The sequence below is a fragment of the Saccopteryx bilineata genome, chromosome 11 (genome assembly GCF_036850765.1).
Source record: "Saccopteryx bilineata isolate mSacBil1 chromosome 11, mSacBil1_pri_phased_curated, whole genome shotgun sequence".
Lineage (NCBI taxonomy): Eukaryota > Metazoa > Chordata > Mammalia > Chiroptera > Emballonuridae > Saccopteryx > Saccopteryx bilineata.
The window spans coordinates 76,056,783-76,065,495 of NC_089500.1; positions in this window are offsets into that span (position 1 = coordinate 76,056,783).

Consider the following 8,713-nt stretch of genomic DNA (forward strand, 5'->3'; position numbering starts at 1 on the left):
AATGTCAGAAAATATTTTCACAGATCGGCCTTTAGGGTGGAACGGATAAATGTATCACGTTACCAAGACAAGTGTCAAGAGTGAGTCTGAGATGGATGTAACAGAGGGAATTTGGTCATTTTTTTAAAAATAAAACATCGTTCGGATTTAAATATACATATAAATAAAACGGAAATAATGTAAGTTATTTATTCTTTCTCTGCGGACCAGTACCAAATGGCCCACAGACCGGTACCAGTCCGCGGCCCGGGGGTTGGGGACCACTGCCCTACATGAAGGCTTAGAGCAAGGGTCTCAAACTCGCGGCCCGCCGAACAATTTTGTGCGGCCCGCAGACTAATCCACGAAGTTCAAAATATTTTGGATAAAATTAAGTAAGCCTAGGGGCCTACTTGTATTTTTCATTTCTCTAGCATCCTAGCTAGATATTAGCTTAGTTAACAGCAGTTGTGATGCGAACTACAGTTTCTGGTCGTTTTGTGACACTGAGTAAACTGCATGTACGATTGTGCTTGTTGTACTGATTTTTTTTTGTTTTCAACTGCAGTGAGAAAAGTGTTGCGTAACAGTTGCCTTTTGTAGACCTAGTGCGGCCTGCCGAACGGCTGTGATCTTGCTCTGCGGCCCACATGCTGAGTTGAGTTTGAGACCCCTGGCTTAGAGGAAGGAAGGTGTTCTCAATCGTCAATCCTTTCCTCCATTTTGTTCCCAGCTCTCATCAAGTATGGTCATCAAATCTGTGTATACGGAAAGGAAATCTCTTCTCCGTTCTAGGTCAGGTTCAAAGATTTTGAGAAAATGGTGTCACGGCGTCATGAGCATCGAGTATCCAGTCTCAGCAAACCCCGTCCCCAACAGCACTCTCTTTGTTCTCAATGTCGCCTCCTGCGTGATGCCTTCCTCTGGCATCTCCTGACCTAAACCATCCGTTTTTGGTTTTTTTGTTTGTTTGTTTGTTTTTGTATTTTTCTGAAGCTGGAAACGGGGAGAGACAGTCAGACAGACTCCCGCATGCGCCCGACCGGGATCCACCCGGCACGCCCACCAGGGGCGACGCTCTGCCCACCAGGGGGCGATGCTCTGCCCCTCCGGGGCGTCGCTCTGTTGTGACCAGAGCCACTCCAGCGCCTGGGGCAGAGGCCAAGGAGCCATCCCCAGCGCCCGGGCCATCTTTGCTCCAATGGAGCCTCAGCTGCAGGAGGGGAAGAGAGAGAAAGAGAGGAAGGAGCGGGAGAGGGGTGGAGAAGCAGATGGGCGCTTCTCCTGTGTGCCCTGGCCGGGAATCGAACCCGGGACTTCTGCACACCAGGCTGACACTCTACCACTGAGCCAACTGGCCAGGGCCAACCATCTGTTTTTATTTATCCTAAGAAAGCGACGTCCACATTGTCTGTGACTGTCATGCCTAAGTCCATCTCTCTTCTCTTTTGACCGTTGCCAAAGTTATGTATTCCTCAGAGGTACCAGCTCTGCGTCCCCACCAGTGTGTAGCCCAGTGCCCTGCGCTTAAGAATGTCTATTGATGGTGAGCAAATAAGTAAATGGATAATTGAAACAGTTGTGCCATCTCAGAATAGGTGGTGTTTCCATGACCAGCTGAAAAGTAAAAGGACCAAGAGTGCCCGGATCAACAGAAAATGACATGGTTATTTTCCCTGAAGGAACATTGGGGACCAATTGGCTTAACCAAATAAGGGCTATACCAAAAATTTGGAAGAAGGTGCATGGCTTAGGTGGTGGGTTAGCAGGAAGCCTTAACCCTTCTGTGCCAAAGACCCTGTGACATCTGGGGAAACCTCTGGACCTCTTCTCAGAATAATGGGGTTTTTTTGGGGGGGGGAGGAATGCATTAGTATTACAAAGAAAACTAATTGCATTGAAATACAGTTTTCAGACTGTGTTTAAACAAATTGTTAATAAAATCTAGCAGCAGGTTTGGTAACTACCATAATTTTATGAAAGTGATGCGCGTAAATGATATTTTGAGAAATCTGTGACAACTAGAATATGATATGAAAATATGTTTTTGACAGTCACAGTTACTGCTGTTCTGAAGTTTTTTGCCTACATTCATAAGCGATGAAAATGCTAAACTTCAGACTGAGAAATGAAAGTCGTACTATTTCTGCTTTCTAAATACGTGAGCCGCCTGACCTGTGGTGGCGCAGTAGATAAAGCGTCGACCTGGAAATGCTGAGGTCGCCGGTTCGAAACCCTGGGCTTGCCTGGTCAAGGCACATATGGGAGTTGATGCTTTCAGCTCCTCCCCCCCTTCTCTCCCTCTCCTCTCTAAAAAAAAAAAAAATGAATAAATACGTGAGCCCCTTAAATTCGATCCACAAACCACGTGAGGGGGTGGGGGTCCCTGGGCCTCAGGTTAGGATGGTGGAATGTTCACAGCGTTCACTCGCTCACCGCCCACTTATTCTTTGCCCCGTCCCAGCCACGTCTTGCCTGTCACTCCATGAACCCCACTTCCCACACCGGCCTGGTGTCTGCACAGCACCGTCCGATGAGCGCATCATGGTCCCTCCCTCCCCTGGGTTCTCTTTGGCTTTGGCGCTGCTGACTACTCTCTTCTGAAGACGCTTTTCCTCGTTTGGCTTCACGCCTTCTCTTTCTCATGCTTGGCTGGTTCCTTCTGAGTCTCCTGTCCTGTCCTGTCTGCTCTTCTGCGTGTGGCTGTGTCCCTGGGGCTCGACCTCCGCCTCCCTTCTCAGTCTGCGCACTTTCTCGGGACGACCGCGTCCATCTGCGTCTCAGGCCCAGCCTCTGTCCCGAGCCGCAGTTCCCGTGTTCATCTCTGCATCACACAGTTCTTCCCAAAGCGGCCGGGGATTCCTCGAACTCAGTGATGTATCCAAAATTGGATACATCGTGGATACATCCCCTCTTGGCTTCTTCTTCATGTTCCCTGTTTGGGTCAACGGCCCAGCAATCCAGGTCTCCCACAGTTGAAAAATCTAAGAGGTCTTTTTGACTTTGTCTTCTCCCTTACCCCCAAACATAAAATGAGTTGCCACATTTTTTAGATTATCTATTTGTGAGATCTTTTAAGATGATCCCTTTTTTCCAGGTCTATATTGTTACTGCCTTAGACATTTTACTAACTCCCAATCATTCATTGCTTGCGATGGTCAGGTGCTATGCGGAGTGTTTTACATATGCTGTTTTATTTCATCTTCAGGTGGCCCGTGGGGGAAGAATTGTTAAACCTAACAGCACCACTGGGAGGGGAGGAACTTGCCCAAGGTCACAGGGCTTTTCAGTGGCAGAGTTGGGGTCAGAGCATTGGTCTGTTGGACTCCAAAGCCTTTGGTGTCCTTGTTGCTTTGGGGTCTCTGCCATGGCCCTCCTAAAACCTGTTCGCTAGGATGCCGGTGAAATGCTCCGTCTCAGAGGCCAATCTGACCGCCTTACGCTACTGACCACGACGTCTCAGCACTCTGACAAGCCTTCTCCACGGGGCGCCCGGCCCTCCCTGGCTTCCTGAGCTCACCTGCCTCTCTCTCTAGCTCTTCTTTCGCCACCACCCAGCCCGCACACCGCGCTCAGGGCCCCCCACCACCACCACACACTCTCCCCGCCTGCCCCAGGGTGGGTGTCTGCTCAGGCTGCCGTCCACAGCGCCACAGATGGGGCGCCCAAAACAACAGAAAGGGATTTCCTCACTGCTCTGGAGGCTGGAAGTCCAAGGGCAGGATGTCGGCAGGGCTTGTTTCTCCTGAGGCCTCTCCCTGTGGCCCAGAGCTGGCCCCCTTCGCCTGTGTCCTCACATCTTCCTTCTGGGCACGAGCATCCCTGCTGGCTCCGGATTTCCTCCTTTCTCTCACAAGGGCAAGAGTCAGATTGGGTAGGACCTTCCCTAACAGCCTCGTTTTAACTTAATCGCCTCCCTAACGGGCCTGTCTCCAAATACAAGCACGTCTGAGGTACTGGGGGTCAGGGTTTCAGCATCTGAGTTTGGGAGAGGACACAATTCATCCCGAAACACCCACTCACCTAGCCATCTCCAGGTCATCCTCTGGACTCATTTCTCAACGCCATCCACTCTGCGAGGTCCTCGCCGGCCACCCAGCTCTGAGTTCAGGGCCTCCGCCATTAACAGGGGTACAGCCCCTGCTTCCCCCGGGGTAGCCCTCACCAGCTTTATATTTCAATTACTTTTTTACTTCTCTGAAACCTCTGCCGGACCAGACTCCTTGAGGGCAGGGACCCTGCCTCCTCATTCATTGTTCCAGCCACAGCCCAACACCCGATACCTGGGCCAAGCAGGTGTTTCACCAGCCGATTGCTGTCTAACCGTTTGTCCCTTGATATTGTCTGAAAGCTTATTTTAGTTAGACACTTGTCAAGCATATAAGGATACAGGTCAATAAGACCACATAAAGCCCCTCCTCTCATAGACCTGGCATTTTAGCAGGCGAAAATAAATAATGCATGTAAGGTAATATAATTTTTGAACTGATAAAAAAAAATAGAGTCAAGCCCTGGCCAGTTAGCTCAGTGGTAGAGTGTCAGCTTGGCGTGCAGGAGTCCCGGGTTTGATTCCTGGCCAGGGCACACAGGAGAAGCGCCCATCTGCTTCTCCACCCCTCCCCCTCTCCTTCCTCTCTGTCTCTCTCTTCCCCTCCCGCACCCGAGGCTCCATTGGGGCAAAGTTGGCCCGGGCGCTGAGGATGGCTCCATGGCCTCTGCCTCAGGCACTAGAATGGCTCTGGTTGCAACAGAGCAACACCCCAGATGGGCATAGCATCGCCCCCTGGTGGGCATGCCGGGTGGATCCCTGTCGGACGCATGTGGGAGTCTGTCTGACTGCCTTCCCGTTTCCAACTTCAGAAAAATACAAAAAAAAAAAAAAATAGTGTCATACACTGGAGAGCAGCTGTAGGGACTTCTTGGGCTGGGGGTCCAGAGAAAATGAAAGGAGACACTGCAGATGTGGATTAATGATGAGGTACGGCCACATGTGTTCTGTGGGAAGAGAAGAATTTTAAGCAAAGGGGCATCAAGGGCAGAGGCCCCGAGACAGAAATAGACTTGGCAAGGTGGAGGGGCAACTGGAATGCTGACGTGACTATGATGCAGCCAAAGGAGTTTTGAGAGGAAAATATATAGCCTCTAATGCTTGTGTTAGGGAAGAATAAATGAGCTGTATGTTCAAATGGAAAAGTTAGGGGAAAAAATGGAAGAAAAACATTTTAAGAGAGACTATATAATAAAGTGAAAAACAAAATTCATGGTTTAGGTAACAAAATGTCATCACTAGTCATCACTAATCAAACGTTGGTTCTTTGAAAAGACAATGACAATAGATAACCTCAAACATGGTTGATAAGGAAAATTAGAGACAACGTAAATAATTTTAGCAACTACATCAAGAGGAAAATAACTTCATATCCACCAACATTTATAAAAGAAAAGAGAATAACATTTTTGTTAATTTTGTGCCAATAAATTCGAAAATTTAGAAGAAATGCACAAACCTTTAGAAATAGCTCAATAAGCATTAAAAACACTGACAGAGTCATGTAACGTCTCCCCGTACAGAACACGCCAGTCTCTGGTGGGTTTATTGGTGTGTCCTATCAAATTTGCAAGGGAAAGAAAGATTGTTCTCTTATTTTGCAAGCTCTCTCAGGAAACAGGAAAAGAGGGAACATTCCTACTGTATTCTGTGAATTCAATATAACCTTGGTAACCAGAACAGGACTGTCTGGGAAGGGGAAGTGACAGGCCAGTTTTTACTTATGAGTGTAGGTTGAAGAATCCACACTGCACCGCTCCGTGGCCTCACCAAACTCAGGAGCACCATCTCAGGCTCTCTGCCTCCATCATGCATTCACATAACCACCTCCGCTAGAGAGCCTGCCCCGTGGGGCGGGGAGAGGTGTTTCCCTGGGGACAGCGTTGCCTTCAAGGGTCCCCTGTGATCTTGCTGTTCAACAGACCAGCAGCGTTGGAATCATCTGGGCCCTTGTCAGAAATGCAGAACCCTGGGCCCCCATCTGGAACTGCACAATGAAAAGTGTATATTTACAGAGAGCCCCACCCCCACCCCGCCACGGCCCCTGCATGTGCTAAACTCCGTGAAGCACTCATTGTCCCTGAGATCCAGGACAGAGTCGCGGATGGCCCTGGAACCCTGACGTAATTTAGGGTTCCATTGCTCTCTGCCCCCTAAAGAGCAGATTATGGCAGGGGAGGTCAGGGGAAGCACGGTCTGGGGACCCTTCCTAGAAATTGTCACCAACATCTTGTCCACCTTGTTTCCTATTTCCAGTCGAACTCTTTTTCTCTCGGTAGCCCAGAAAAGGGTTGAAACTGTGTCCTCCTGGGAGGGAAAATGCCCAGCAAATACTTGACATAATCATGTGTCGTATCACTGGGCAGTTTTCATTGGAAAGCCAGGCCGCCAGGCTATGCGCCAGCCCCTCGCCTTCTTCCTCGCCTCCCCTCTGTGGCAATGGAGCAGGACAGCCTGGCAGCCCCGCGCGGGGTATTCCAGCTCAAGGGATTGTGGGGGGAGCAGCTAACACTTCACAGCACCATCCCATCGCATAGGGGTATTATTTAGATTGTAAGTTATTTCTGTCTCCACTGGGTTTAGGGTTCCTGGAAACCCAGAGCACACTTCTGAGAGTTCGAAGTCCTTCTACTGGGATTTTTTTTTTCTTCTTTTCCAAGTGAGAGGAGGGGAGATAGAGAGACTTCCGCATGCGCCCAACCAGGATCCACTGGGCAAACCCCATCTGGGGCCGATGCTCTGCCCACCTGGGGCCATGCTGGTAACAGCTATTTTTAGCACCTGAGACCAGTGCTCCAGAGAGCCATTCTCAGCACCTGGGGCTGATGCACTTGAATCAGTTGAGCCACTGCTGTGTGTGTGTGGGGGGGGGGGGGGGGGAAGAGTGAAGGGGAAGAAGGGAAGAAGAAGGGTAAAAAAGCAAGTGGTCGCTTCTCCTGTGTGCCCTGACTGGGAATCGAACCCAGGACATCCACACGCCGGGCCGATGCTCTACCACTGAGCCAACCAGCCAGGGCCTTTCTTTTTCTAACAATAGACTTTACTATAGAGTTTTTTGTGTTCGTACACGGATATTGGGCAAGTGAACTCACGGAAGTAAGCCTCTTCTATCTTCAGCAGTCCGGTGTGGTATAATCTTTGATGTTTCCGAATGTGGGCTATTCCCTACAAAAGTCTTCTCTGACCTCACAAGAGCAAGCCCTGCGCCCGAGCCCCAGGTATTTACTACTATGGCCACCTCTTGCACTCAGTTCATGATATTCCTTATAGATGACAGGCCCCCCTGAGGTCAACTTTGCATCCCCAGGGCCTGGCCTGGCTTATAGAAATACAAAAACGTGAATGAATACATGAAACACATTTATTGGTATTATTCAAGTCTTTCCTCACCGGCCCTAAGTACCTGGGAGGGAGGGCATACGTATTAAAATATGAAGTGGTGCTGAGTCCAGTCACTGGTTCGCAGTAAGAATCCTACATATAGAACCTCGACAGTCGAGCCTGCGCTCAAATATTTCCACAAGAGGGAACAGAATTAGCCTTTTCCATTTATGGGTAAGCTCACAATTTTAGAAAGTACTTCTTTTGTATTATTTAATCAAAATCTGCCTTCTTGATTCTATCTGCCCTTTGGCGTTTCATAGATTTCCATCTCTATAGTAAAAATCTCCAAATTTGCTGAGGAGATACAAACTCAAAATGATTTAGAAAGTGGTTAGGACGGGTTATCTTGCCTGGCAGTACACGGAACATCTGTCTGCTTTCCGATTCCTAGAAAATCCGCAGGTCTGGCTTCGAACTCGGACGTTCACAGGAACGTCAGAAAGGAAGGCTGGCAGGCTTGGCTCCTGGGTCTGAGGAGGGGCGTGCCTTGAGCCTTAGCTTTACCTCTGCACGATCCCTTTGTGTGACCTAGAGCCCAAGATCCGGATTCCTGCCCGAGTGTGGCCTCTTGTCATAGAAAACACAGGGCAAAATTCCTCTATGTACTTCCAATCTGTCCCCGTATTGGTACTGCCTGTCACTGTCATCCTGGATTCGATGTTTGGAAGACCGGCATCACCTTCTCTCTTAACCAGCTGGTACTTCACCAGCTGATACTTCACTGGCACAGTCACCCCCGGGGTTTGGAGACAGGAGGCCCATGTGCTGGCTGCACCTGCTGTGTGTACACATGCAGCCGCCCAGCCACACCCGACTCTCCTCTGGGGTGTTCCTCGTGGCTCTTTCCGGGCCGTCTGCTGACAGGTGGCCCCTCTGCAGGTGTGGCTGCTGCTTCCCTTCCTGTCTCCATGCCCAGCCCACTTTAGCCTCCAGGGTCCAGCACAGCAATGCCTATTACCCTTCAGCGCCCCTGTCATCCGTCTGTCACCTAGGTCACCGTCCGCAGTCTGGCAATGTCCTTCTGCATCAGGGGCGCAGCGCCTCGGCCTCCTCCGCAGGGGCCTCCTGGTCAGCCCTCCGACCCCCACGCTCAAACTGCCCTGGTTTTAGCTGTGGCACCTCCCTACCCCCACCCCCAACTCCAGGGGCACTCTCACCAGCACCCTCCCACCCCCCCCACGCCCACACCCTCCCTCCCTGCACAACCCCCCCCCCCAACCTCCGGGCCTGCGACATTTGCAGCTGTGTGATCTGCTCTCTCCTCTGGCCAGTTCTGAAGCCCACCCTAAGTCCCATTCTGGC